Below are 27,990 nucleotides of genomic sequence, written 5' to 3' on the forward strand. Positions count from 1 at the left end.
ATCCATTCTGTCTGCATGTTCTGGTTCTGGGAAACACTCGGGGCCACGGTAGTCGGACCCCCAGCGATTGGAAAGTTATTCCCCATCCCAAGGATAGGGGGCAAGTTCCCAATGTGAGAAAACCCCTTTAAAAGCAGCATTCACACTGCAGCCAAAGATGGGAAACTGATTTATCTACACAGTGTCCATCACCCGATGCACGAGCAAAAAACTTTCATTCGTCAGGTGAGATGATTTTTAAGCTGACTTAAAGGGAACCTGTCACCCCAAAATGACACCTAGACTGCGGAAATATTTATATGGGGGACATGATCTGTGGAGAAATAAACCCACCCATATAGGTCAGCTTAAAAGGAACTGGTCACGACCTTTAATATTAAACTGCTCCATTGTCCTTATAGTCAGAAAATGTGCATCACTTACATTGCGTCACTAACAAGAGGGGGGGCAGTTTAGAATTGAAAAAGGGTGTAACAGGTTCCCTTTAATGTTCACTGAAAAAGCCACATTTGATATGAAAATGAGGACATTTCTGCGCGGCCTAAGCCTGGGTGCACGATACCACCTAATATAGGAAAATACCAGCCAGGCCTGTGTCTTGATTAATAGTGATCCATTGGTGAGAGTGAGCACCGTAACACCAGATCTCCTGTCTGCACCGCACCCAACACTGCGGCACACTCCAAGCGTCAGTGCGGGTGTGCACACAACACAGGAGGAGCACAGCGGCACACACCAAGCGTCAGTGCATGTGTGCATCCAACACAGGAGGAGCACAGCGGCACACGCCAAGCGTCAGTGCATGTGTGCATCCAACACAGGAGGAGCACAGCGGCACACGCCAAGCGTCAGTGCATGTGTGCATCCAACACAGGAGGAGCACAGCGGCACACTCCAAGCGTCAGTGCATGTGTGCATCCAACACAGGAGGAGCACAGCGGCACACTCCAAGCGTCAGTGCGGGTGTGCATCCAACACAGGAGGAGCACAGTGAGGAGGGGCACACGGCGCTGTGATGTGCTGTCTGCTCACTTCAACAACCTTCCTCATTGAATCGGCAGTCAAATACAGGCAGCAACCAGGTGTCAGAACGTACCTGCAGTCACATTGCATGCACACACACGCGGACACTGCAGTCACATTGCAGGCGCACCCACGCAGACACTGGAGTCACATTGCAGGCGCACCCACGCAGACACTGGAGTCACATTGCAGGCGCACCCACTGCAGTCACATTGCAGGCGCACCCACGCGGACACTGGAGTCACATTGCAGGCGCACCCACGCGGACACTGGAGTCACATTGCAGGCGCACCCACGCGGACACTGGAGTCACATTGCAGGCGCACCCACGCGGACACTGGAGTCACATTGCAGGCGCACCCACGCGGACACTGCAGTCACATTGCAGGCGCACCCACGCGGACACTGCAGTCACATTGCAGGCGCACCCACGCGGACACTGCAGTCACATTGCAGGCGCACCCACGCGGACACTGCAGTCACATTGCAGGCGCACCCACGCGGACACTGCAGTCACATTGCAGGCGCACCCACGCAGACACTGGAGTCACATTGCAGGCGCACCCACGCAGACACTGGAGTCACATTGCAGGCGCACCCACTGCAGTCACATTGCAGGCGCACCCACGCGGACACTGGAGTCACATTGCAGGCGCACCCACGCGGACACTGGAGTCACATTGCAGGCGCACCCACGCGGACACTGGAGTCACATTGCAGGCGCACCCACGCGGACACTGGAGTCACATTGCAGGCGCACCCACGCGGACACTGCAGTCACATTGCAGGCGCACCCACGCGGACACTGCAGTCACATTGCAGGCGCACCCACGCGGACACTGCAGTCACATTGCAGGCGCACCCACGCGGACACTGCAGTCACATTGCAGGCGCACCCACGCGGACACTGCAATCACATTGCAGGCGCACCCACGCGGACACTGCAGTCACATTGCAGGCGCACCCACGCGGACACTGCAGTCACATTGCAGGCGCACCCACGCGGACACTGCAGTCACATTGCAGGCGCACCCACGCGGACACTGCAGTCACATTGCGTGCGCACACACACTGACACTTGGAGTGCTACTCTGCTCCTCCAGTGTCAGGACACGTGCAGAAATGCTAAGTGATTTTAAACAGCACTGACTCACCTAAGGGCGAGGGACTGTCTTTAATATGCAAATAGGACGGTGCACATCTGCACCAAGACATCGGCCGCACCAGGGGGGGACAGAACAGTTTGCATATATATAATATTAAGGTAAAACTGTACATGCCAGAGCGACGTCCCCTGTATAAATGTGTCTGCAGATTAATTGGCATTTTGGGAGTAAAAGTAAAATGTCATCGCTCTTAGCAACACATTGTCCTGCGTCTCCCAAGACTCCCCTCTTGTCTGGTCTGCTGCAGCACATACTGCAATGGTGCCCGTATAGGGAATCTGTCACCAGGTTTTGCTCCCCCATCTGAGAGCAGCATAATGTAGAGACAAAGCCCCTGATTCCAGCAATGTGTCACTTACTGAGCTGTTTGCTGTCGTTTTCTCTGCTGCAGATCTCGCAGTTATACAGAGCTCATGAATATGCTGGACTACCTGCAGCACACCAAGTAGTCCTGTAATGATAACTACTGCTGATTAAACAGTGATGTTATCAAAACTACACTAAGCAGCCCAGTAAGTGACAACACTGGAATCAGGATCTCTGCCCCTACATTATGCTGCTCTCAAATTAGGTGGCAAAAACCTGGTGACAGACTCATAATTCTCCTCACTAAAGAGTAACCACCCTAAGTAAGCCCAAGGCTGTGCCCAAGAATAAATAACTGCCCATCACTGAGCTCACAGCACAAAGAATGACCCCACACCGTGTCACTTACAGTATACAGCCTCCACATTCTCTCCTATAACATTCCCACTACACTGCCCCCTCAAATGAAAACCCCCACTGTCCTCCCCACTGAATTATACCCTCCAGACCTTCCTCACTTATGAACTATGACCTCCACTGTCCCCACCTCTCCATGCAGCCCCCACTTCACTGCCCCCCTCATGCTGTCCCCACTCTATAATGAGCCTTATGCTTCGCATTCTGTATACCCAGCCCTCCCAGGCTCCTAACTGAGCGCTCCCCATGCTGCCCCTTCTCCATATCAAGACCCCCCATACCAAGCCCACCATGGTTCCCCTTCCATACCGAGCCCCCCATGCTTTCCCATTCTCCATACCATGCCTCCCCCCGTGCTACCCCATTCTCCATACCATGCCCCCCCCCGTGCTACCCCATTCTCCATACCATGCCCCCCCCATGCTACCCCATTCTCCATACCATGCCCCCCCCATGCTACCCCATTCTCCATACCATGCCCCCCCCCATGCTACCCCATTCTCCATACCATGCCCCCCCATGCTACCCCATTCTCCATACCATGCCCCCCCCATGCTACCCCATTCTCCATACCATGCCCCCCCCATGCTACCCCATTCTCCATACCATGCCCCCCCCATGCTACCCCATTCTCCATACCATGCCCCCCCCCCATGCTACCCCATTCTCCATACCATGCCCCCCCCATGCTACCCCATTCTCCATACCATGCCCCCCCCATGCTACCCCATTCTCCATACCATGCCCCCCCCCCATGCTACCCCATTCTCCATACCATGCCTCTCATTCTCCATACTGTAACTCACATTTGCTATACTGTCCACCACCCTCCCTCATTTTCCCATTCTGCTCCATCCCCCATGCTGCGCCCCCACATCATGCTCCATCCCCATGTTGCGCCCCCCCATCCTCCATGTTGCGCCCCCACATCATGCTTCATCCCCCCCATCCTCCATGCTGCGCCCCCACATCATGCTTCATCGCCCCCATCCTCCATGCTGCGCCCCCACATCATGCTTCATCCCCCCCATCCTCCATGCTGCGCCCCCACATCATGCTTCATCCCCCCCATCCTCCATGTTGCGCCCCACATCATGCTTCATCCCCCCCATCCTCCATGTTGCGCCCCCACATCCTCCATGTTGCGCCCCCACATCATGCGGCATCCCCCCCATCCTCCACGCTGCGCCCCCACATCATGTTCCATCCCCCATGTTGCGCCCCCATATCATGCGGCATCCCCCCCCCAGCCTCCATGTTGCACCCCCACATCATGCTGCATCCCCCCCATCCTCCATGTTGCGCCCCCACATCATGTTCCATCCCCACATCCTCCATGTTGCGCCCCCACATCATGCTGCTTCCCCCCCATCCTCCATGTTGCACCCCCACATCATGCTGCATCCCCCCCCCATCCTCCATGTTGCGCCCCCACATCATGCTTCAACCCCCCCCCCATCCTCCATGTTGCGCCCCCACATCATGTTCCATCCCCCCCATCCTCCATGTTGCGCCCCCATATCATGTTCCATCCCCCCATCCTCCATGTTGCGCCCCCATATCATGTTCCATTCCCCCATCCTCCATGTTGCGCCCCCATATCATGTTCCATCCCCCATCCTCCATGTTGCGCCCCCATATCATGCGGCATCCCCCCCCAGCCTCCATGTTGCACCCCCACATCATGCTGCATCCCCTCCATCCTCCATGTTGCGCCCCCACATCATGCTGCATCCCCCCCATCCTCCATGTTGCGCCCCCATATCATGTTCCATCCCCCCATCCTCCATGTTGCGCCCCCATATGTTCCATCCCCCCATCCTCCATGTTGCGCCCCCATATCATGTTCCATCCCCCCATCCTCCATGTTGCGCCCCCATATCATGTTCCATCCCCCCATCCTCCATGTTGCGCCCCCATATCATGTTCCGTCCCCCCATCCTTCATGTTGCGCCCCCATATCATGTTCCATCCCCCCATCCTCCATGTTGCGCCCCCATATCATGTTCCATCCCCCCATCCTCCATGTTGCGCCCCCATATCATGTGGCATCCCCCCCCAGCCTCCATGTTGCACCCCCACATCATGCTGCATCCCCCCCCATCCTCCATGTTGCGCCCCCACATCATGTTCCATCCCCACATCCTCCATGTTGCACCCCCACATCATGCTGCATCCCATCCTCCATGTTGCGCCCCCATATCATGTTCCATCCCCTCATCCTCCATGTTGCGCCCCCATATCATGTTCCATCCCCCCCATCCTCCATGTTGCGCCCCCATATCATGTTCCATCCCCCCCATCCTCCATGTTGCGCCCCCATATCATGTTCCATCCCCCCATCCTCCATGTTGCGCCCCCATATCATGTTCCATCCCCCCCATCCTCCATGTTGCGCCCCCATATCATGTTCCATCCCCCCATCCTCCATGTTGCGCCCCCCCCCGGGTTGCTTGTTCGGCGCTGTCTTCGGCTGTAAAGCGTTTACCTGCTCCAGGCTGCATCTCCCGTTCTCCACGGTGGCGGTGGCGGTGGCGGCGGCGGCGGCGGCGGCATCTGACATCTTGCTCGGCGGCGGTTCCATCTCCGGCGGCGGTTCCATCTCCGGCGGCGGCTCCATCTCCGGCGGCGGCTCCATCTCCGGCGGCGGCTCCATCTTCGGCGGCGGCACCCGTCCTCCTCTGCGCGGCCTCACGCTCCTGTGACCTCTGCACAGTGAGCGCACGGCAGCACGTAGGGGCGGGGAGCTGATTACAGCTCCTCTGACCCCGGAAGTAAGTGCCGGCACGCTCACAGTGTCATTTATATTCGCGTGTTATAGACGCGACTATAAATGACTGTGCGCTCCCTCCCTCCTCCAAAAAGGCGCCGGATTTAATAAAGAGTTTGGAGGAGGGAGGGAGGAAGATTTAAAAAAAATTTTTTTTTTTTTTTTAAATTTTGGTTTGGGCGCCGCCCCCCTGGAAGGCGCCGCCCTAGGCACGTGCCCTCAAGTGCCTAATGGCAAATACGGCCCTGCCTACCTGTGAAGGAGATACCATCCTGCTGCCCCGGGCACCCCATACCAAGGCAGTGGCAGTGGCACCAACAATCACTGCAACCCACGGGTGGCGTCACTGACAAAACTTCCCCTATATAACAAATCCCTTTTTTTTCACTTGCGGGCGACGGACGGGTGCTCAGGCCCGGGTCCAGCTTCCCCTCGAGCCACCGCCACGACCCCGGATCCGAGCATCTTGAGCAGCTCCCCCCTTGCTGTGGTCTGTCCCCTGCCCGCAACAAGTGCAGCAGAGCTGTGTGTATGTGTGCAGCAGAGAGCTGTGTGTACAGTGCCTACAAGTAGTATTCAACCCCCTGCAGATTTAGCAGGTTTACACATTCGGAATTAACTTGGCATTGTGACATTTGGACTGTAGATCAGCCTGGAAGTGTGAAATGCACTGCAGCAAAAAAGAATGTTATTTCTTTTTTTCTTTTTTTTTTTTAAATTGTGAAAAGTTTATTCAGAGGGTCATTTATTATTCAACCCCTCAAACCACAAGAATTCTGTTTGGTTCCCCTAAAGTATTAAGGTACCGTCACACTAAGCAACTTACCAGCGATCCCAACAACGATAGGGATCGCTGGTAAGTTGCTAGGAGGTTGCTGGTGAGATGTCACACTGCGACGCTCCAGCGATCCCACCAGCAACCTGACCTGGCAGGGATCGCTGGAGCGTGGCTACACGAGTTGCTGGTGAGCTCACCAGCAACCAGTGACCAGCCCCCAGCGCCGCGTGGAAGATGCTGCGCTTGGTAACTAAGGTAAATATCGGTAACCAACCCGATATTTACCTTGGTTACCACCGCACGGAGCTACACGTGCACAGAGCAGGGAGCAGCGCACACTGAGCGCTGGCTCCCTGCTCTCCTAGTTACAGCACACATCGGGTTAATTAACCCGATGTGTGCTGCAGCTACATGTGCACAGAGCAGGGAGCAGCGCACAATGCTTAGCGCTGGCTACTTGCTCTCCTAGTTACAGCACACATTGGGTTAATTACCCGATGTGTGCTGCAGCTAAATGTGCACAGAGCAGGGAGCAGCGCACAATGCTTAGCGCTGGCTCCTTGCTCTCCTAGTTACAGCACACATCGGGTTAATTAACCCGATGTGTGCTGCAGCTACATGTGCACAGAGCAGGAGCCGGCACTGACAGTGAGAGCGGCGGAGGCTGGTATCGAAGGTAAATATCGGGTAACCAAGGACAGGGCTTCTTGGTTACCCGATGTTTACATTGGTTACCAGCCTCCGCAGAAGCCGGCTCCTGCTGCCTGCACATTTAGTTGTTGCTGTCTCGCTGTCACACACAGCGATCTGTGCTTCACAGCGGGACAGCAACAACTAAAAAATGGCCCAGGACATTCAGCAACAACCAACGACCTCACAGCAGGGGCCAGGTTGTTGCTGGATGTCACACACAGCAACATCGCTAGCAACGTCACAAAAGGTGTTCCTTAGCAGCGATGTTGCTAGCGATGTTGCTTAGTGTGACGGGGCCTTTAAGAAGTATTTCAGGCACAAAGAACAATGAGCTTCACATGTTTGGATTAATTATCTCTTTTTCCAGCCTTTTCAAACTAATTAAGACCCCCCCCAAACTTGTGAACAGCACTCATACTTGGTCAACATGGGAAAGACAAAGGAGCATTCCAAGGCCATCAGAGACAAGATCATGGAGGGTCACAAGGCTGGCAAGGGGTACAAAACCCTTTCCAAGGAGTTGGGCCTACCTGTCTCCACTGTTGGGAGCATCATCCGTAAGTGTAAGGCTTTTGGAACTACTGTTAGCCTTCCACGGCCTGGACAGCCTTTGAAAGTTTCCACCCGTGCCGAGGCCAGGCTTGTCTGAAGAGTCAAGGCTAACCCAAGGACAACAAGGAAGGAGCTCCGGGAAGATCTCATGGCAGTGGGGACATTGGTTTCAGTCAATACCATAAGTAACGTACTCCACCGCAATGGTCTCCGTTCCAGACGAGCCCATAAGGTACCTTTACTTTCAAAGCGTCATGTCAAGGCTCGTCTACAGTTTGCTCATGATCACTTGGAGGACTCTGAGACAGACTGTTCAAGGTTCTCTGGTCTGATGAGACCAAGATCGAGATCTTTGGTGCCAACCACACACGTGACGTTTGGAGACTGGATGGCACTGCATACGACCCCAAGAATACCATCCCTACAGTCAAGCATGGTGGTGGCAGCATCATGCTGTGGGGCTGTTTCTCAGCCAAAGGGCCTGGCCATCTGGTCCGCATCCATGGGAAGATGGATAGCACGGCCTACCTGGAGATTTTGGCCAAGAACCTCCGCTCCTCCATCAAGGATCTTAAGATGGGTCGTCATTTCATCTTCCAACAAGACAACGACCCAAAGCACACAGCCAAGAAAACCAAGGCCTGGTTCAAGAGGGAAAAAATCAAGGTGTTGCAGTGGCCTAGTCAGTCTCCTGACCTTAACCCAATTGAAAACTTGTGGAAGGAGCTCAAGATTAAAGTCCACATGAGACACCCAAAGAACCTAGATAACTTGGAGAAGATCTGCATGGAGGAGTGGGCCAAGATAACTCCAGAGACCTGTGCCGGCCTGATCAGGTCTTATAAAAGACGATTATTAGCTGTAATTGCAAACATGGGTTATTCCACAAAATATTAAACCTAGGGGTTGAATAATAATTTACCCACACTTTTATGTTGGAAATGTATTAAAATTTAACTGAGCAACATAACTTGTTGGTTTGTAAGATTTATGCATCTGTTAATAAATCCTGCTCTTGTTTGAAGTTTGCAGGCTCTAACTTATTTGCATCTTATCAAACCTGCTAAATCTGCAGGGGGTTGAATACTACTTGTAGGCACTGTATGTGTGCAGCAGAGAGCTGTGTGTATGTGTGCAGCAGAGAGCTGTGTATATATATACTCTTTGGGCAGCAGAGATGTGTGTATGTGTGCAGTAGAGCTGTGTGTATATATACACTCCCTGACAGAAGTTCTGTCGCTTATCTGTGATGCCCTGGCAAAACCAGGTAGTCACAAATAGGCCCCTGCATAACACCTTCCCTCACTAGGAAACATACAGCCAACCAGAAACCCTAGACACGCCGACCCAAGGGTCCAGACTGCCCGGGGCAGGAAAAACAAGCAGATCAAGTTTGTAGTTCAGTTTGGAGAGGAGTGTGGGCTGGAGGTAAGTGTAGCTCCAGCAAGAAAGTTCAAGTTGAACGGTACCAGGGTAGGAGCCCTGGTGCCACTGGCTAGGAGGCAGACGGTGGTCTCCGTCAGCAGGAGACGGGAAGATGGCTCGGCAGAACAGAGGTGGACTGGGCCAAGGTTGTAGCCCGCCGGTACCGACACGGGGAACCGACCCGGAAACCGTAGCACAAAGGGGGGTACTCGGACCCTGAAGCCAGAACCGGAACCAAGTGGACTGGTTAATTTACCGATTGAGGCCAGGACGAAAGGTTCTGTCCCACCCAAAGTCCCTAATAGAAGACAACAGTCCACCGATAGGGATAAGAGGTGACCGCCAGGGCCCATAGATCCCACGGGCCAGCGACTGCGGGCACGGCTCCTTAGGCCACATCCAGCCGGGAGCGGACTCCTGAGTTTCACGCTAGGAAGTCCACCTTACACAAAACAGTGCAGAGAAAAGGATAGAGACCACCAGCCGGGTGGGGGACCCAAATGCAACCGGCCGCGGCACCGGCCACCATCACCTTGGTTTACCAGAGACTTGTGTGGTTTATTAACAGTGAGTACAAAACACTCCCTGCGGTCGCTATACCCTGCACAGAGACACCGGGTCCCGGGGCCCCCATCCCTACCCACGGAGGGGTTAACAACTGGCTGCACAACATCTCCCCCGGGTGCCCTACAACAGCAGCGGTGGTGTCCCACTTCACCACACACCGTGGGTGGCGTCACCAACTTAGTATGGCCTAGCCCGTACATCTAAGTCCCCTCTTTTATTTGGCGTGTCCGCGGCTGCTGGCACGGGGGCGGCACATATCCATGCTATGTAAATAAAAGATATAAAATTAAAAGATCAATATTTCAGCTTTGCAGCAACTTTATTTTCATAACTTAAGGGGGCTTTACACGCTACGACATCGCTAATACGAACTCGTTGGGGTCACGGAATTGGTGACGCACATCCGGCCGCATTAGCGATGCCGTTGCGTGTGACACCTATGAGCGATTTTGCATCGTTGCAAAAACGTGCAAAATCGCTCATCGGTGACATGGGGGTCCATTCTCAAAAATCGTTACTGCAGCAGTAAAGAGGTTGTTCCTCGTTCCTGCGGCAGCACACATCGCTCCGTGTGACGCCGCAGGAACGAGGAAGCTCTCCTTACCTGCATCCCGGCTGCTATGCGGAAGGAAGGAGGTGGGCGGGATGTTTGTCCCGCTCATCTCCGCCCCTCCGCTTCTATTGGGCGGCGGTTCAGTGATGCAGCTGTGATGTCGCTGTGACGCTGAACGAACCGCCCCCTTAGAAAAGAGGCGGTTCGCCGGTCACAGCGACATCGCCGGGCAGGTAAGTAGTGTGACATGTCTGGGCGATGTTGTGCGGCACGGGCAGCGATTTGCCCGTGTCGCACAACAGATGGGGGCGGGTACCCACGCTAGCGATATCGGTACCGATATCGCAGCGTGTAAAGTAGCCTTTAAACCAAATTTGGGAGGGTTTGAGCTTTCAAAAGAGTAATTTATAAAACCAATGGATGAATTTAAAGTCAGGTTATAAGCTTTTATTTACATAACATGGATATGCAACAGAACTTCTGTCAGGGAGTATATGTATGAAAGAGAAGCTACTTAGCGCACAATTTGTCCAATCCATAAGAGTCCACCAAATGCAAGAAGGCGTATCTTTCTTTGGTAGACCCTTAAGGGGGCTTTACACGGTAGCGATATTGCTAGCAATTTGTAGCGATATCGAGCGTGTAAGTACCCGCCCCCGTCGCGCATGCGATTGTTTGTGATCGCTGCCGTAGTGAACATTATTGCTACGGCAGCGTCACACATACTTACCTGGTCGGTGGCGTCGCTGTGACTGCCGAAGAATCCCTCCTTCAAGGGAGAGGGACGTTCGGCATCACAGCGACGGCACCGCAACGTCACTAAGCAGCCGGCCAATCAAAGCGGAGGGGCGGAGATGAGCAGGACGTAACATCCCGCCCACCTTCTTCCTTCCGCATTGTGGCCGGCGGCAGGTAAGGAGACGTTCCTCGCTCCTGCGGTGTCACACATAGCGATGTGTGCTGCCGCATGAGCGATGAACCACCTGCATAAACAACCCTTACCGATTTTTGAGTTTGGGACAACCTCTCCATGGTGAACGATTTTCACCATTTTTGAGGTTGCTTAAGGTCGCTGGTCAGTGTCACACGCTGCGATATCGTTAATGACGCCGGATGTGCGTCACTAACAACTTGACCCCGACGACAAAACATTAACGATATCATAGCGTGTAAAGCCCCCTTTAAGCCCGCTTTACATGCTGCAATATATCTTACAATGTGTCGGCGGGGTCACGTCGTAAGTGACGCACATCCGGCATTGTAAGGTACATTGCAGTGTGTGACATGTACGTGCGATTGCGATTGAACGGTAAAACATTCATCGAACGCACATCGTTCATTTCTCTAGAATTGCACGTCAGATTGTTCATCGTACCCGGGGTAGCACACATCACTGTGTGTGACACCCCGGGAACGATGAACAGATCTTACCTGCGTCCTGCGGCTCCCGGCCAGCAATGTGGAAGGAAGGAGGTGGGCGGGATGTTTACGTCCCGCTCAGCTCCGCCCCTCCGCTTCTATTGGCCGGCTGCCGCGTGACGTCGCTGTGATGTCGAATGTCCCTCCCACTCCAGGAAGTGGACGTTCGCCGCCCACAGCGAGGTCGTATGGACGGGTAAGTACGTGTGACGGGGGTTAATCGTTTGTGCGGCACATTCAACAAAATTGAACGTGCCGCACATACGATGGGGGCGGTTACGATCGCATACGAAATTGACTCGCCCACCCCAGGGCTATGGGACACTCGGTGCCGGGCCGGACTAGTCCGGTGGTAGTCAGTGGTGGCTGGGCCCGGCTCCGTGGCCCTGGTGGGTGTCAGTAGTTTATGTGGCTTGCTTGTTAATGTTTGTGTTCGTGACGCCACCTGTGGTATGCGGCTACTGAGCCGCCGCTGCTGTGTGAAGCCTCCGGGATGATGTTGTGGCAGCAATGATGGGACTGCTCCCCACAGGTGGAGCAAAGCCCGGGGCACAGTTGGTGCTTGTAAGTGTCTATGCAGGTAGAATAACAGAGACGAGTCCAAAGGTGCAGTTCTAGTTCTTTTACTCACAGTTTCTGTCACACTTGCAGGGACCCTCAGACTGCTGGGACCACTGTCAGGGACCTCCGCCGTTTCTAGATGGTTCCGAGCGTGAAATCCGGTTCCCTCTCTTTAGTGTCCCTTTTTCTGCTGACTTCGCTAGCCTCGCCTTAGGTAGATGGACTTGGCTTGGCCTCCATTACAGCCTCCAGGCTGGGGGGTCACCTGTCGGCTGATTACCCCTTTTCTGAAGATCTGCTCTGGGTTCTGGCCCTGGGAGCTTGCAATTCCCTGGGCCTCGGTTTTTACTGTCTGGAGACTGTCTTTTCACTCCTTCAGTATCTAGGGACCGTCCCCTGTCGCAGCTGATCGCTCCACTGATGTCGCTGTGGAACGGGCCACCGCAGCCTGTAGCTACCCGTAGCGCCTCTGGGCCCTCGGCAGCGGTACCCAACAAGGACTGCTCGTGGCACCTTCCAGGACTACCCGTGGCCCTGCGATCCTTTCTTCTCTTCTACATGCTCACTCCTCACTCTCCCACTCCCTGAGCGAACTGACTAAACTTCACCTTCCTGTCCCTGTCTGCTCTCCCTGGCTCCTCCCACCTCCCCAGTTGCTAAGCTGTACCCTATGGGAGCAGGGATGGGTCTTACAGCCCCTCTCAGCATGCAGCATGGGAGGGTTGCCTGCCACTTTCCCTGGTCCTGTGTGTCTCTAGCAATGGGTGTAGTGTAAATTTACCAGGGGACCGGAGTTCACTCTCTTCCTCACCCAGAATGGGGCATCACACCGCAGATGGGGTGCAATGACCTGTGGCGACGGAAGCCTCAGGGGCGCCACACTCCCCCACAGCAAATCCCAGCACGTCCTCGGGCTGAAAAACAACAAAAACATATGGAGACCTGCAAAACATTTTTGTATGCAATAACATAACCTGTAAAACATTTCTTCCCTTTATGGGAGGCATAATCACTTTAACGTTGCAAACTTCTTATAAAGAAACTATGGGTGCACTTTCAGTTCATTGCACAGTTTGGGCACTTCCCCCATAATTCTGGTAGGGGGCACAACAGGTGCAACTTTATACATTTCTGGCTACAACAAGTCCAGCAGCCCGTCAGTTCGTTTCAAACAATCAAAGTAACATCTTCGACCAGCCATTAAGTCCAATGGCCTGGTTGCATAAAACACATACTTCACACACCAGCCACCAAGTCCAGTGGCCTGGCATGACATGACACCTAACCATTCACCGGGGCCCACACTCCAGTTCAGTGGCCCGGTAGCACATAACAGGGGGGTGACATCTTCAAAAAGAATCAGGGACAGCACAGTAGGAAGGGGTGTCGTCTTCGAAAAGAAGCAAGGGCAAAACACGAGGGACTTCTTCAAAAAGAATAAGGGGCAGACAGGGGCTATTTACAGTTTGGCAGCTCTTCATCCTCCTTACTCTCTAGGATAGATGTCAGGATCCCACTCCGGCACGGCTCTTGGCAGCAGGTCCGCTGATGAGATCATCGTCTGGGTCCCTTGAGCACTGGTCCCTGACCTCCCGCGTTGTCCTGCAGCCTGGGTTGGAGTGGGGCTGCCTATAGGCGTGGCACGGCGCCGCTGCAGAGGGCTGCTTGTCTGCAGGGGGCTATTGCTGTGGTCTCTAGGGCCCTGCTTCGTCCGGGCACCCTGCATCACGCACGCCATGGAGATCGTGGTTTGCGTCTCCTGGGCAACGGTGGCGGGCCGGCTGCAATGTTCTGCGGCCTGGGTCTGTCTGGGGGTGGCGCTGCTGCCTGGGGAGATGCTACGCTCTTGTGCTGTGCGGCGCCACTCTGGCTCTCCTGGGGCCGCTTCTCCCTGCACAATGCGCACATGCAGCGCATACCACCCGCGGTCCCCCATCAGCCGGGTATACTCCACCTCATCACCCAGCTTGGCGTCGCGGCCTGGGTGGCCTCTGGGCAGGTGCTCCTCGATGTCTCTCCGTGCTACAAACACGTCCTTGCCCAGGCCAGGCTCCCGGATGAAGCCCCAGCCACCTTTCTGCCGGAAATCTACAACAGTGCCCCGTTTCACTGGGCACTCAGCTCCCTTCAGGGCCTTCCTGACCTCTTCTTTGGAAGCCAGATTGGCGACTTCCCGGGCCCTCCTTTTCTCCTCCCGGAGTTCCCGCTCCTGCCGGTACTCGACCACCAGCCTTTGGCACGTCAGCTCGTTGGCCTGGGGAGTCGCCTTGGGGCGCAGCGGCCGCTGCAGTCCCTTGGTTTCTATGGGCACGGCGTCCCAGTTCACTCCCGGGGATGCCATTCCCAGGAGGTTCACAGGGGGACTCGGCAAAGGGCCCGCTGGTTGTTCTGGGTCCACCCCTCCCCAGGCTCCGTCTGCGGGGGTCTCAGGCAGGCCTCCGGTGCCCCACCGGGCTTCCGCGGGTCCGGCGGGGGAGGCCAGAGGGTCGGTGAAGTGACTGGTCAGGGGCGCGTGGCGGGGCCATGGGTCCGGACGGATCAGGGTTTCAGTTGGCTCACCCTCTTGCTGCTCCGCGGCATCCATCCACCGGCCCAGGCCTTCCGGTATCAGCGGGGTCCCTCTCCACCGGTCCGCTTCCACCCCCACGCTGCTCAGCCTCCGGGTCAGGGCTCGCACTTCCTCTCTCAGCAGGTCCAGCTCGGGGTCCTCTCCGCCGGTCCCTGGTGCACCTCGCTGCAGCTCCTCCGCCATGCTTCCGGCCCGGGAAATGCTGCCTGGAACGCTGCTCGAGTGCTCGACCACGCCACTCGGCTGCTCCCTTTTCCTTCTTGGAGGCGGGGCCGGAGGCTGTACTAGCAACTGGCGCCAGACTGGCGCCCAGCCCATCACGGCCGGTACCGCTCCACTTAGTATCAGGTACATTTTCTTTTTCTTTATCTGTTGGTCGGGCGTTAAGCTGTTTCTGCCAGCCGGCCAGCTTATTTGGTCACTACTTCTTTTTCTTTCACTTTCTATGGCGGACACCGCTTCGCGCGCTTTTCTTGGACAAGGGGGCGGGGCTTCTCTTCGCGCCCTTTCTTCTTTCACGCCCCCTTCTTCCCGCTCTCAGCAGCGCTAATGGCGGCGGTTTCTCGTTGTAATACACAGTCTTTTACACAGTTCTTCAGGCGCACAGTACCCGGTGTGACCGGGCACGAAATCCTGTTCGTGACGCCAAAAATTGACTCGCCCACCCCAGGGCTATGGGACACTCGGTGCCGGGCCGGACTAGTCCGGTGGTAGTCAGTGGTGGCTGGGCCCGGCTCCGTGGCCCTGGTGGGTGTCAGTAGTTTATGTGGCTTGCTTGTTAATGTTTGTGTTCGTGACGCCACCTGTGGTATGCGGCTACTGAGCCGCCGCTGCTGTGTGAAGCCTCCGGGATGATGTTGTGGCAGCAATGATGGGACTGCTCCCCACAGGTGGAGCAAAGCCCGGGGCACAGTTGGTGCTTGTAAGTGTCTATGCAGGTAGAATAACAGAGACGAGTCCAAAGGTGCAGTTCTAGTTCTTTTACTCACAGTTTCTGTCACACTTGCAGGGACCCTCAGACTGCTGGGACCACTGTCAGGGACCTCCGCCGTTTCTAGATGGTTCCGAGCGTGAAATCCGGTTCCCTCTCTTTAGTGTCCCTTTTTCTGCTGACTTCGCTAGCCTCGCCTTAGGTAGATGGACTTGGCTTGGCCTCCATTACAGCCTCCAGGCTGGGGGGTCACCTGTCGGCTGATTACCCCTTTTCTGAAGATCTGCTCTGGGTTCTGGCCCTGGGAGCTTGCAATTCCCTGGGCCTCGGTTTTTACTGTCTGGAGACTGTCTTTTCACTCCTTCAGTATCTAGGGACCGTCCCCTGTCGCAGCTGATCGCTCCACTGATGTCGCTGTGGAACGGGCCACCGCAGCCTGTAGCTACCCGTAGCGCCTCTGGGCCCTCGGCAGCGGTACCCAACAAGGACTGCTCGTGGCACCTTCCAGGACTACCCGTGGCCCTGCGATCCTTTCTTCTCTTCTACATGCTCACTCCTCACTCTCCCACTCCCTGAGCGAACTGACTAAACTTCACCTTCCTGTCCCTGTCTGCTCTCCCTGGCTCCTCCCACCTCCCCAGTTGCTAAGCTGTACCCTATGGGAGCAGGGATGGGTCTTACAGCCCCTCTCAGCATGCAGCATGGGAGGGTTGCCTGCCACTTTCCCTGGTCCTGTGTGTCTCTAGCAATGGGTGTAGTGTAAATTTACCAGGGGACCGGAGTTCACTCTCTTCCTCACCCAGAATGGGGCATCACACCGCAGATGGGGTGCAATGACCTGTGGCGACGGAAGCCTCAGGGGCGCCACACTATCGTAAGAAAGCCATGGAATCCATAGGGTGTAGGGGCGACATGACAGCCCGGAGGGTAGGGAGTTGATGGGGTTAAACAGTGTTGGTTCGTTTAGGAATGAGGAAAAGAAGGTGATTGGTTAGGGGGTGGAGTGTGGTGGAAGGAAAGGAGGGAGCTTTATGGTGTATATAATAGGAGGTGGGAGTCAATTACCTCCTTTTGCACTTCCTGGATGACAGCTTGGACGGGCTGGGGAACCTCCATCATGACATCCAGCCTGATGGATCCGAACATCGCAGATCTGCAGCTTGGACGGGCTGGGGAACCTCCACCATGATGTCCTGAGGAATCCTCGCATCTGGTCCGCATGGCAGTGCAGGGCGCCCAGGCAGTGCAGTCCCACACCCAGGCTGCCTGGGTGTCTCCTCGGCACCTCTCCCCCCCCCCCTCTTTGCTGCAGTGCTGGCAGTTTCAGGACTCGCCGGGGGGTCTTTTGGGGGAGGTGGGGGTGAGGAGGACAACGTGAGAGACCCCACTCCCGTGGGGACCCTCCGCAGCTGGGCGGGCGGCGGTAGCTTGCTGCACCCGCTCTGGCTGTCGGGAGGAATCTCCTGCAGGGCCGCGACGGCCGAAAAGGGGGCGTGTCCAGCCCGGGGGCCTACTTCCGGTGTGAGGCCTCAGCCTGGATTTTTGAGCGATGCGGCCGCTCCCGGCCGGGAGCGCGCCCAGCGGCGGTGGAAGGACAACATCCCCCTCTCCCTCCGCGGGGGGGACGGAGGACAGCTGCCTGCAGGGTCACCTCACCTGTGTGGCTGGATTATCGGGACCGGAGGACTGGGCGCAGCAGGCGGCGGCGAGGAGGAGACAGGAGGCGCCTGCAGGGTCACCTCACCTGTGTGGCTGGATTATCGGGACCGGAGGACTGGGCGCAGTAGGCGGCGGCGAGGAGGAGACAGGAGGCGCCTGCAGGGTCACCTCACCTGTGTGGCTGGATCATGTGGACCAGAGGACTGGGCGCAGCAGGTGGCGACGAGGAGGAGACAGGAGGCCTGCTGTCTATCCTGGAGCAGGCATTGGGACAAGCGTGCAGCTCTAATCAGTAGCAGCTTCCCCCAGGAGAGGAGCGCCAAGCATTGTGGAGGTGACAATCGGCCCAAACAGGGCATGTGAACACGGTGCTCCTGGCGTCAGGGGGTGAACCTGGCGGGCATTAGGTGCCTGCAGCTTGAGGGACTGTCCCGGGATCAGCGACAGACGACTGGCGAAAAGGACGGTGACGGCTGATCTGAGGGCGTCCTCTGGAGGCAGCCTGGCGCGGTAATCAATTTAAGTTTCAGCCTTTTTGTAGTGGTGGGGTGACAGTCGCTGTAGTGGAGTAGTGTCTGGAGATATGGGTAGCAGCTGGGGGGGTTTGGAGCATGTGGTTAGTTCATAGGTCGGTTGGTGCCGTGGTCCCCGGGGGGTGTGGGTTCATGTTCTGGAGGCCAGGGGCAGAGTTACGGACGTGGTGGTCTCATGGCAGCGGGGCCGTGAGGGTGCAGGTGGCGTCAGGTCCGGTGGTTACAGTTGCAGGTTGGGGATGGCGAGGTTCGGCGTTTACCGCAGTTTAGGTCTTGTGAGACTTGGTTAAGTGGGCTGATGATTGCGGCACATGTGAGCGGGTGAGACGGCGCAGTTATTGAAGGTTTGCTGGGGTGTTTCATTATTAATCTTCTGATGCATGGTGGTTCTTATTGGATGAATTATGGTGGGTCAGGTAAAGGGGCGGGGGGTCCCGCGGTACGGTGTGTGCGAGGAGTTTTCGGGGGGTTTTTGTGAGTGATGTGTAGGTGCGGGGCCCCGGTATGGCGCGAGGGTTGCTGTGGATAAGTGAATAAAGGAGAGCGGAAATGTAGGAGAAGGTGAAGTGTTGGTTGCTGTAATGGGTTTATAGGTTTGCAACCGCATCAATGGTAACATGGGGTTAATTTGTGGCTAGTCAGCATTATCCCATTGTGGAAGTTGGTGCTGGGAGGAATGTTGAGTCCAGCGTGACTGAATTGGTGTTAATGTAGGTGCTGGGCAGCTTTGGGCTGCTGTGGGTGAACTCGGTTAATCAGCAATGGTGGGCTGCGGACGGAATAATGGAGTTCTTCGGACAGCCGTGATTACGGGTGGGGACTATGCGAGTTATGGTTTGGACTAGAGGATTGGGTACTTGTGGTGCATAGAGTGCAAGTCGGATAGCTTGGGGCCATCTGGTATTATTGGGTGTTTTGCATGGGTGGACTCCTGGCATCTGTGGGCTGGGGGAGTCTATTTTATATTCATATACAATTTAAAAAAAAAAAAAGAAAAAAAGGAATTCTTGGCCCGGTGGTAGGTATGGGCACCTGGGTAAGGGTTTGCTTAGGGAGTCGTGGTGCTCCGGTCTCACGGCACGAAGTTATTTGGTTTGAAGGTGCAGTTGTGCGTTACGGGAAAATAGTGGTACGCCCCTCGGTGGTCGGCTTTGAGCGGATACTATGGTGTGGCCAAGGTTTTAATTTATCTTGTGGTGTAATATGAGAGCTCAAAGGGGGTTGCGTGTCACAAGGTTTTTCCTTGAGATCGAAAGGCCCGGACATGGTGTTTGGTAAAGTTGTGTCTCCTGATGCCCATAGTTGCATATGGAGTCAATCGGGCCAGTGGTGTGGCTGCAATTTTCCGGTGGGCATTGTAGTACAAGGAGCTTGTCGTGGTCCGGTTTGCGGAGGCAAGCGGACTATGCATTATGGTTGGAGGTGTTGTTGGGGACCTTGGGATCGAAGGTAATGCTTCAATATCTTCGCCTCAGTAAGGGGTACAGGGCGATGATTGCGGTTGTTTTGTTTTTTGAGGCCGTATTAATTTTGGGGTAGAGCATAGTTCCGTTAGGCCGTGTGGGCCTCGTTGAAATTAAGTGGGCCTGATTTCGGATGAAGAAGGTCCATTAGTGTGGTAGTTGAGTATGTGGGAAGATTTTGGGATTTTCTGGGGAAGACAGCTCGAGCCTCTGTTGTTGTCAGAGGGTGTGATGGCGGAATAAATTGGTCAGGGGAGACCGGTAGTGATATTTGGCTCTGGGAAAGCTGCAAGGTCAGCTGTAGGGGAAATTTCAAGGCTATGGATTGCAGTCGTTTTACAGCGGGGTTTCACTTTAGCGGTTTCCTGGGAGAACTAGGTTTGGGGTGCGAAGTGACCCAGTAGCATAAGCAGTGTGAGTGTCATCCTGTTGTTGTATTTCAACCCCAGTGGTGGTTTAATTCAGCTGGAGACAGGAGGAGGAGCAGGGTGACTGTACAGTGGTTCTTTGGTCGGTACTGGGGAGGACGATGGTACAGTCGGTACTGCATTTAATTCATTATAATAAGGCCAGCGGGGCATGGTGTGGATTCCGGTATAGTTTGGGAGCTTGTGGCATGGTGTGCCGGTGGGCCTGAGTGGCCGTCAGAGGGACCCGGTGGCTCCTGCCACCAAGGATCAGGGGAGTGCGGTGCAGTAAGGTGGACTGGGTACGCTGGCTGGTGCATATATTGGATGCTCAGAGTTTAAGTGATGGATGGAAAGGTATTAATGGTTGGTTTGGCTTGCAAGTTGGGGGAGCAAGCGTTGGGTGTGTGGGGGTCCAGGCCACGCAAGGTGTCACGTGGCCTGTTCTGTGGCGGGGGTAGGTCTGGTCCAGAGGCGGTTTAATGGATAATGTTGTTTGATTGGAGAGTCACTTGTAGGATATAGTGGCTCCGGTTACAAGGATCTTGCAGGCATGGGTCCTGCAAGGTGGGGGGTATTGATCCGTAGGTGATTCATACCTCATCTCCGGCCCGGTGTGTGTTGCGGCCAGGGATCATGTTTTGGTGGTGGAAGGTGGTTTCTGGACCGGGCCTACCCAGGGTTACGTATTGTATTACGTACTGTATTATTATTATTATTATTATTATGGTATTACCTATTGTTAAATGTTGGGGACGCCCGTTGGACGGCGCCCCCTTGTGTTAGTGTGTAAACAATAGGCAATAAAGGGCTGCTGTGGCCATATTTTACCAAGTCGCAAGCAGTGTCCGTGTATTATTGATACCGGGTAAGGGTAATTTGGGAATAATATAGGAATCAACGACCGGAAAATCCCTCCTGGAAATGTCAAGAAAGCCATGGAACCCATAGGGTGTAGGGGCGACATGACAGCCCGGAGGCTAGGGAGTTGATGGGGTTAAACAGTGTTGGTTCGTTTAGGAATGAGGAAAAGAAGGTGATTGGTTAGGGGGTGGAGTGTGGTGGAAGGAAAGGAGGGAGCTTTATGGTGTATATAATAGGAGGTGGGAGTCAATTACCTCCTTTTGCACTTCCTGGATGACAGCTTCCCACCCACCCTCCCTTCTATTGTGTATTGTTATTATTGGTGTGTTTATATGCATGGATGATTATTCAATTTTAAGAGCCATTACAACAAAAAAAAAAAATGAGAAAAGAAAGGATTGGAGAGAGTGTCGTTTATAAAATAAAAAAAAAAAAAACAAAAACGAAAGAAAAGAGATTTCTTTGTGGATTGTGATGTATATTGTCATTTGGGATTCTTGTAAGTGGGTGAATAAGATGGGGGTAATGTGGGAATATATGTATATGTATATGATGTGTATGATGTATATGTGTATGATCAGCATAAATAATGGGGATTATGTCCTTTGTCACAGCAGCGGGGGTAGGTCTGGTCCAGAGGAGCTCTAATTGTTACTGGTGTTTGGATGGAGAGCCACTGGGGAAGGTACAGTGGCTCCGGTTACTGGTGACCTGCAGGTACAAGGTTGTCTGCAGGGAGGAGGTACTGCTCCGTTGGTGTTCAATGCCTTATATGCCTTATATATGGGTCAGGGTTGTTGCCAAGGATTATATATTAAGGAGTTGATGGTTGCCAGGGAGTCACAGGTGGCTATAGTGCCCCAGGTGATAGGTAATTGAAAGTACGGGTGTTTTTGGTTTGGGTAAGAGTATTACTCCTTTGGTGACTTTTACCTCATTTAAATATGAGACCATTGTTATGGTCAGTGATCCATTTTGGTGAAATGGTAATCGCAGGAGGAGTCACTGGTTGGGGTCATGGTTCTGGATCCAAGTGCAGTGCAAGCACGTGGTTCTGCAAGGCATAGGGGTTTTGATCCGTAGGTGATTAATACCTCTTATCTCTGGGCTAGTTGCAGCCGGGGATGTTGTTGGATTAAAGTCGCTAATGGGCTTTAAGGTTTTTGAGGTCACAGTTACTGTTATGCACATGGGGGATTGATCCGTAGGTGATGCCTCATATCTCTGGGCTGGAGGTTGCAGCCGGGGATAATATTGAGTTGGAGGTAAAGAGGAATGTAAGGTTTTGAGACACGGTTGATACTTGATGCTTCTTGGGGGGGTTTTAATCCGTAGGTGATTAATGCCTCGTATCTCTGGGTCGGTGTGTTGCGGCCAGGGATCGTGTTTCTGATGGTTGTGTGATTGAAGGGTCACTTGTAGGATATAGTGGCTTTGGTTACAGGGATCTTGCAGGCATGGGGTCCTGCAAGGTTGGGGTATTGATCCGTAGGTGATTAATGCCTCGTATTTCTGGGTCGGTGTGTTGCGGCCAGGGATCGTGTTTTCTGACAGTTTGTGTGATTGAAGAGTCACTTGCGGAATACAGTGGCTTTGGTTACAGGGATCTTGCAGGCATGGGGTCCTGCAAGGTTGGGGTATTGATCCGTAGGTGATTAATGCCTCGTATCTCTGGGTCGGTGTGTTGCGGCCAGGGATTGTGTTCTGGTGGTGGAGTATGGCTTCTGGACCGGACTTATGGCGGGGGTAGGTCTGGTCCAGAGGCGGTTTAACGGATAATGTTGTTTGATTGGAGAGTCACTTGTAGGATATAGTGGCTCCGGTTACAAGGATCTTGCAGGCATGGGTCCTGCAAGGTGGGGGGTATTGATCCGTAGGTGATTCATACCTCATCTCCGGCCCGGTGTGTGTTGCGGCCAGGGATCATGTTTTGGTGGTGGAAGGTAGTTTCTGGACCGGGCCTACCCAGGGTTACGTATTGTATTACGTACTGTATTATTATTATTATTATGGTATTACCTATTGTTAAATGTTGGGGACGCCCGTTGGACGGCGCCCCCTTGTGTTAGTGTGTAAACAATAGGCAATAAAGGGCTGCTGTGGCCATATTTTACCAAGTCGCAAGCAGTGTCCGTGTATTATTGATACCGGGTAAGGGTAATTTGGGAATAATATAGGAATCAACGACCGGAAAATCCCTCCTGGAAATGTCATGCACAATTGTAACGTGTAAAGCAGGCTTTAGACCTAATTTTAACCACACGTGTCTCTCTTGGGCTAAAGGACTTCAAATTTCAAGGTTAGGTTGAATCCAGTTTGTTTGATAAATATTAGGTTTAGGGTCTTACCAAAGAGGGGTCGCTTTGTCCTAGCTGGTGGACTCACATCAATTGGTAAATTTGTGAGCTAAGAAGCCTCATTTTATAAGTATATTCTACATAGCAATAATGCAGTCTGGATTTCATATTAGAAAGTGAAGGACGACCGGCTCAATGAACAGATTCTTCTTTAATTTTTTTTTTTTAATATAACACACGGAACATTACATTCATTTATAAAAACACTATGATAGCGTCGGCATCTATGGTATGTGTGTGTATCCACCCTTAGGCGGGCTTTGCACGCTGCGACATCGGTAACAATGTGTTACCGATGCTGCAGCGATAGTCCCGCCCCCGTCGCACGTGCAATATCTAGTGAAAGCTGCCGTAGCGATTATTATCGCTACGGCAGTTTCACACGCACATACCTGACGTGCGACGTCCCTCTGGCCGGTGACCCGCCTCCTTCCTAAGGGGGCAGGTCGTGCGGCGTCACAGCGACGTCACACGGCAGGCGGCCAATTGAAGTGGAGGGGCGGAGATGAGCAGGATGTAAACATCCCGCCCTCCTCCGTCCTTCTCATTGCAGTCGGCGGCAGGTAAGGTGAAGTTCCTCGCTCCTGCGGCTTCATACACAGCGATGTGCGCTGCCGCAGGAGCGAGGAACAACATCGCACCTGTCGCTGCACCGGCATTATGGAAATGTCGGAGGCTGCAGCGATGATACGATAACGACGCTTTTGCGCTCATTCATCGTATCATCTAGGATTTACACACTACGACATCGCAAGTGACGCCGGATGTGCGTCACTTTCGATTTGACCCCACCGACATCGCACCTGCGATGTCGTAGTGTGCAAAGCCGCCCTTAGTCTCATTTATTAATATTCAAAAAATAGAGAAGAACCTGTTCATTGAGCCGGACATCCTTTCCTTTCTATGCTGAATTCAGGCTATGGCGAACCCCCTGTCCGAGCTCGGAATAGAAGGTGTATACTTGCATGGGGAGCTGGACTTTGTATTAGGGTTCGGTTCTACTAGTGTGTCGCTCGGGGACCAGGGGTACTCAGATCCGGGCCACAGGGTCACTTCTGTGGGTATCACGGTGGCGTGACCCGGTCTGTGATCCCAGGCTCCACAGTATAAAGGGATTTGGTAAGGGAGATTGTCCGTGACGCCACCCACGGTTGTGGTGAGGTTGGAACACCACCGCTGCTCTGGACGGGGATCCCGGGAGTGATGGTATGGAGCAGCTAGATGTTAGTTCTCCCCTCCGTGGGTAGGGGGTTGGTTGTCCCGGGGCCCGGTGATGGGGTAAGCAGGGAGCAGGGCACAGTGCTGCAGTGCGGTGCCCGAGGGCACGGGTGTACTCACAAGGAAGTCACACGGAGTCACTGGTAAACTAGGAATTGCCGATGTCCGCAGCCTTCGGTACGGGGGTGTTAGTGTCCCACACACGGTGCAGCAGCCCTTGTTGTTCTTTCCCTGCAGCTAGGTGCCTTTCTCTCCACTCTCTTCCTCTTTCTCCTCAGCCGGGAACGGGGAATCCACTCCCCTGTAGTGATCCGGGTACCCAGGTACCGAGGGGCCACCGCCCTGCTCCGGCTACCTCTGGCCCCTTCCTCACTACAGCCTGTCCCGGCCCTCTCGGAGCACGCTTTTCTATCAGCCTTGGAGCTGCAGCTCCAGGCTCCACTTCTGTCTGCTTCTCCAACACTCTGCTCCAGCCCCTCCCCTCTGCTCTGCTTTTCTCCTACCCTGGGGGAGGTGGTTTGTCCTGCTGCATCGGTGTGGGATCAGATTACCAAGGAGGATTAACTCTTTCTGTGACAACCTGGCTGTGCCAGGGCGTCACACACCCCCTTGGTAAAACACGGCCCGTCCTCGGGCCGTCTAGGCACCAACATTTATTAAAACTGGAAAAAGGAAAAATAAACACAGTACAATCATACATCTTCCCACATCGGGAGGTACGTTTTCTAAAACTTTAAACCGTTCTGCCACCCCACACCTGTGGGGCAGATGGCCTCCTCCTGAACTTGAGGGCGTTCAACAGGGGTGACAGTCCATAAAACAGTCAACTTTTTAACTTGTGGGTAGCTGTCCATGCTCCACTACCACTGCCGCTGCCGCCACTCCCAGTGCGGGGCACGGGTTCCGTGCTCTGCCTCCTGCTCAGAAGCCAGGCCCACTTGGATGCCCTCGGCGCCGGCTACAACCGGCCTCGCTAACTGCCGAGGGCTCCATCTCTCACTGGCCTGCTCCTCCTCTCTGCAGGTGCACTCCGGCTGCTCCACAGCCGTGACGGGGTACCTGGGAGCGGCTGGCGCCACATCTGGGGCAGACTTCCAATCGGGTGCCACCTCCGTTGCGGCCGGGCGGGCTGCCGGAGCCGTCGTCATCTTCGTCGCGGCTGGGCGGACTGCCGGAGCCGGGTAAGATGTCATCGGGGTTGCGGCTACTACTTGTCCAGGAACGGAATTAGGCAAAGTCCTGGCGTCCCTGCCTTTACAGTCCTGGTCACATGAACTGCAGTTCCTTCCTACTGCTCCCCCTTGGTACTCGGGAGCAGTCCTTCTAGCAACTTTTAAAGTTTCTCTTTCGATTCCGGTCCTCCGGAGCTTCACTTCCGCCCGCGTTCTCAGGGGGCGGAGCCTCTTTTTCGCGCCCACCGCTTGGGGAAGAAGGCGCTGGGCGGGAGATTTTCGCGCCCAAAATGGCGGCAAAGATGGCGACTTTCACAATTTTTGCAGCGGAACACCGCTGACAGTCCAGAACAAGGCGCACTTCCTCCAGGTAACTGGATGGGTTCGATCCTGTTCGTGACGCCAAATGTGTCACCCGGGGACCAGGGGTACTCAGATCCGGGCCACAGGGTCACTTCTGTGGGTATCACGGTGGCGTGACCCGGTCTGTGATCCCAGGCTCCACAGTATAAAGGGATTTGGTAAGGGAGATTGTCCGTGACGCCACCCACGGTTGTGGTGAGGTTGGAACACCACCGCTGCTCTGGACGGGGATCCCGGGAGTGATGGTATGAAGCAGCTAGATGTTAGTTCTCCCCTCCGTGGGTAGGGGGTTGGTTGTCCCAGGGCCCGGTGATGGGGTAAGCAGGGAGCAGGGCGCAGTGCTGCAGTGCGGTGCCCGAGGGCACGGGTGTACTCACAAGGAAGTCACACGGAGTCACTGGTAAACTAGGAATTGCCGGTGTCTGCAGCCTTCGGTACGGGGGTGTTAGTGTCCCACACACGGTGCAGCAGCCCTTGTTGTTCTTTCCCTGCAGCTAGGTGCCTTTCTCTCCACTCTCTTCCTCTTTCTCCTCAGCCGGGAACGGGGAATCCACTCCCCTGTAGTGATCCGGGTACCCAGGTACCGAGGGGCCACCGCCCTGCTCCGGCTAACTCTGGCCCCTTCCTCACTACAGCCTGTCCCGGCCCTCTCGGAGCACGCTTTTCTATCAGCCTTGGAGCTGCAGCTCCAGGCTCCACTTCTGTCTGCTTCTCCAACACTCTGCTCCAGCCCCTCCCCTCTGCTCTGCTTTTCTCCTACCCTGGGGGAGGTGGTTTGTCCTGCTGCATCGGTGTGGGATCAGATTACCAAGGAGGATTAACTCTTTCTGTGACAACCTGGCTGTGCCAGGGCGTCACACACCCCCTTGGTAAAACACGGCCCGTCCTCGGGCCGTCTAGGCACCAACATTTATTAAAACTGGAAAAAGGAAAAATAAACACAGTACAATCATACATCTTCCCACATCGGGAGGTACGTTTTCTAAAACTTTAAACCGTTCTGCCACCCCACACCTGTGGGGCAGATGGCCTCCTCCTGAACTTGAGGGCGTTCAACAGGGGTGACAGTCCATAAAACAGTCAACTTTTTAACTTGTGGGTAGCTGTCCATGCTCCACTACCACTGCCGCTGCCGCCACTCCCAGTGCGGGGCACGGGTTCCGTGCTCTGCCTCCTGCTCAGAAGCCAGGCCCACTTGGATGCCCTCGGCGCCGGCTACAACCGGCCTCGCTAACTGCCGAGGGCTCCATCTCTCACTGGCCTGCTCCTCCTCTCTGCAGGTGCACTCCGGCTGCTCCACAGCCGTGACGGGGTACCTGGGAGCGGCTGGCGCCACATCTGGGGCAGACTTCCAATCGGGTGCCACCTCCGTTGCGGCCGGGCGGGCTGCCGGAGCCGTCGTCATCTCCGTCGCGGCTGGGCGGACTGCCGGAGCCGGGTAAGATGTCATCGGGGTTGCGGCTACTACTTGTCCAGGAACGGAATTAGGCAAAGTCCTGGCGTCCCTGCCTTTACAGTCCTGGTCACATGAACTGCAGTTCCTTCCTACTGCTCCCCCTTGGTACTCGGGAGCAGTCCTTCTAGCAACTTTTAAAGTTTCTCTTTCGATTCCGGTCCTCCGGAGCTTCACTTCCGCCCGCGTTCTCAGGGGGCGGAGCCTCTTTTTCGCGCCCACCGCTTGGGGAAGAAGGCGCTGGGCGGGAGATTTTCGCGCCCAAAATGGCGGCAAAGATGGCGACTTTCACAATTTTTGCAGCGGAACACCGCTGACAGTCCAGAACAAGGCGCACTTCCTCCAGGTAACTGGATGGGTTCGATCCTGTTCGTGACGCCAAATGTGTCACCCGGGGACCAGGGGTACTCAGATCCGGGCCACAGGGTCACTTCTGTGGGTATCACGGTGGCGTGACCCGGTCTGTGATCCCAGGCTCCACAGTATAAAGGGATTTGGTCAACACACAAGACACCAACCTAAAGTGCAGGAGGAAGGGCCCTTGTTTTGTCCACCAGTGTGCAGGACCCGAGCACACCCCTCCGGAGGCTACCAGTTACCGGCAGTTGGTTTACTATCTAGACCAGTCATGGCGAACCTTTCACAGGCCGAGTGCCCAAACTGTAGCCCTAAATCTAATTTTTTTCCAAAGTGCCAACCAATCCTATTATGTAAATAATTGATTTTAACCTTACCTTTTGCAGTTTTCTCTTTTCTTCAGTAGGGGGCATC

The sequence above is a fragment of the Anomaloglossus baeobatrachus genome, chromosome 5, assembly GCF_048569485.1.
Source record: "Anomaloglossus baeobatrachus isolate aAnoBae1 chromosome 5, aAnoBae1.hap1, whole genome shotgun sequence".
Lineage (NCBI taxonomy): Eukaryota > Metazoa > Chordata > Amphibia > Anura > Aromobatidae > Anomaloglossus > Anomaloglossus baeobatrachus.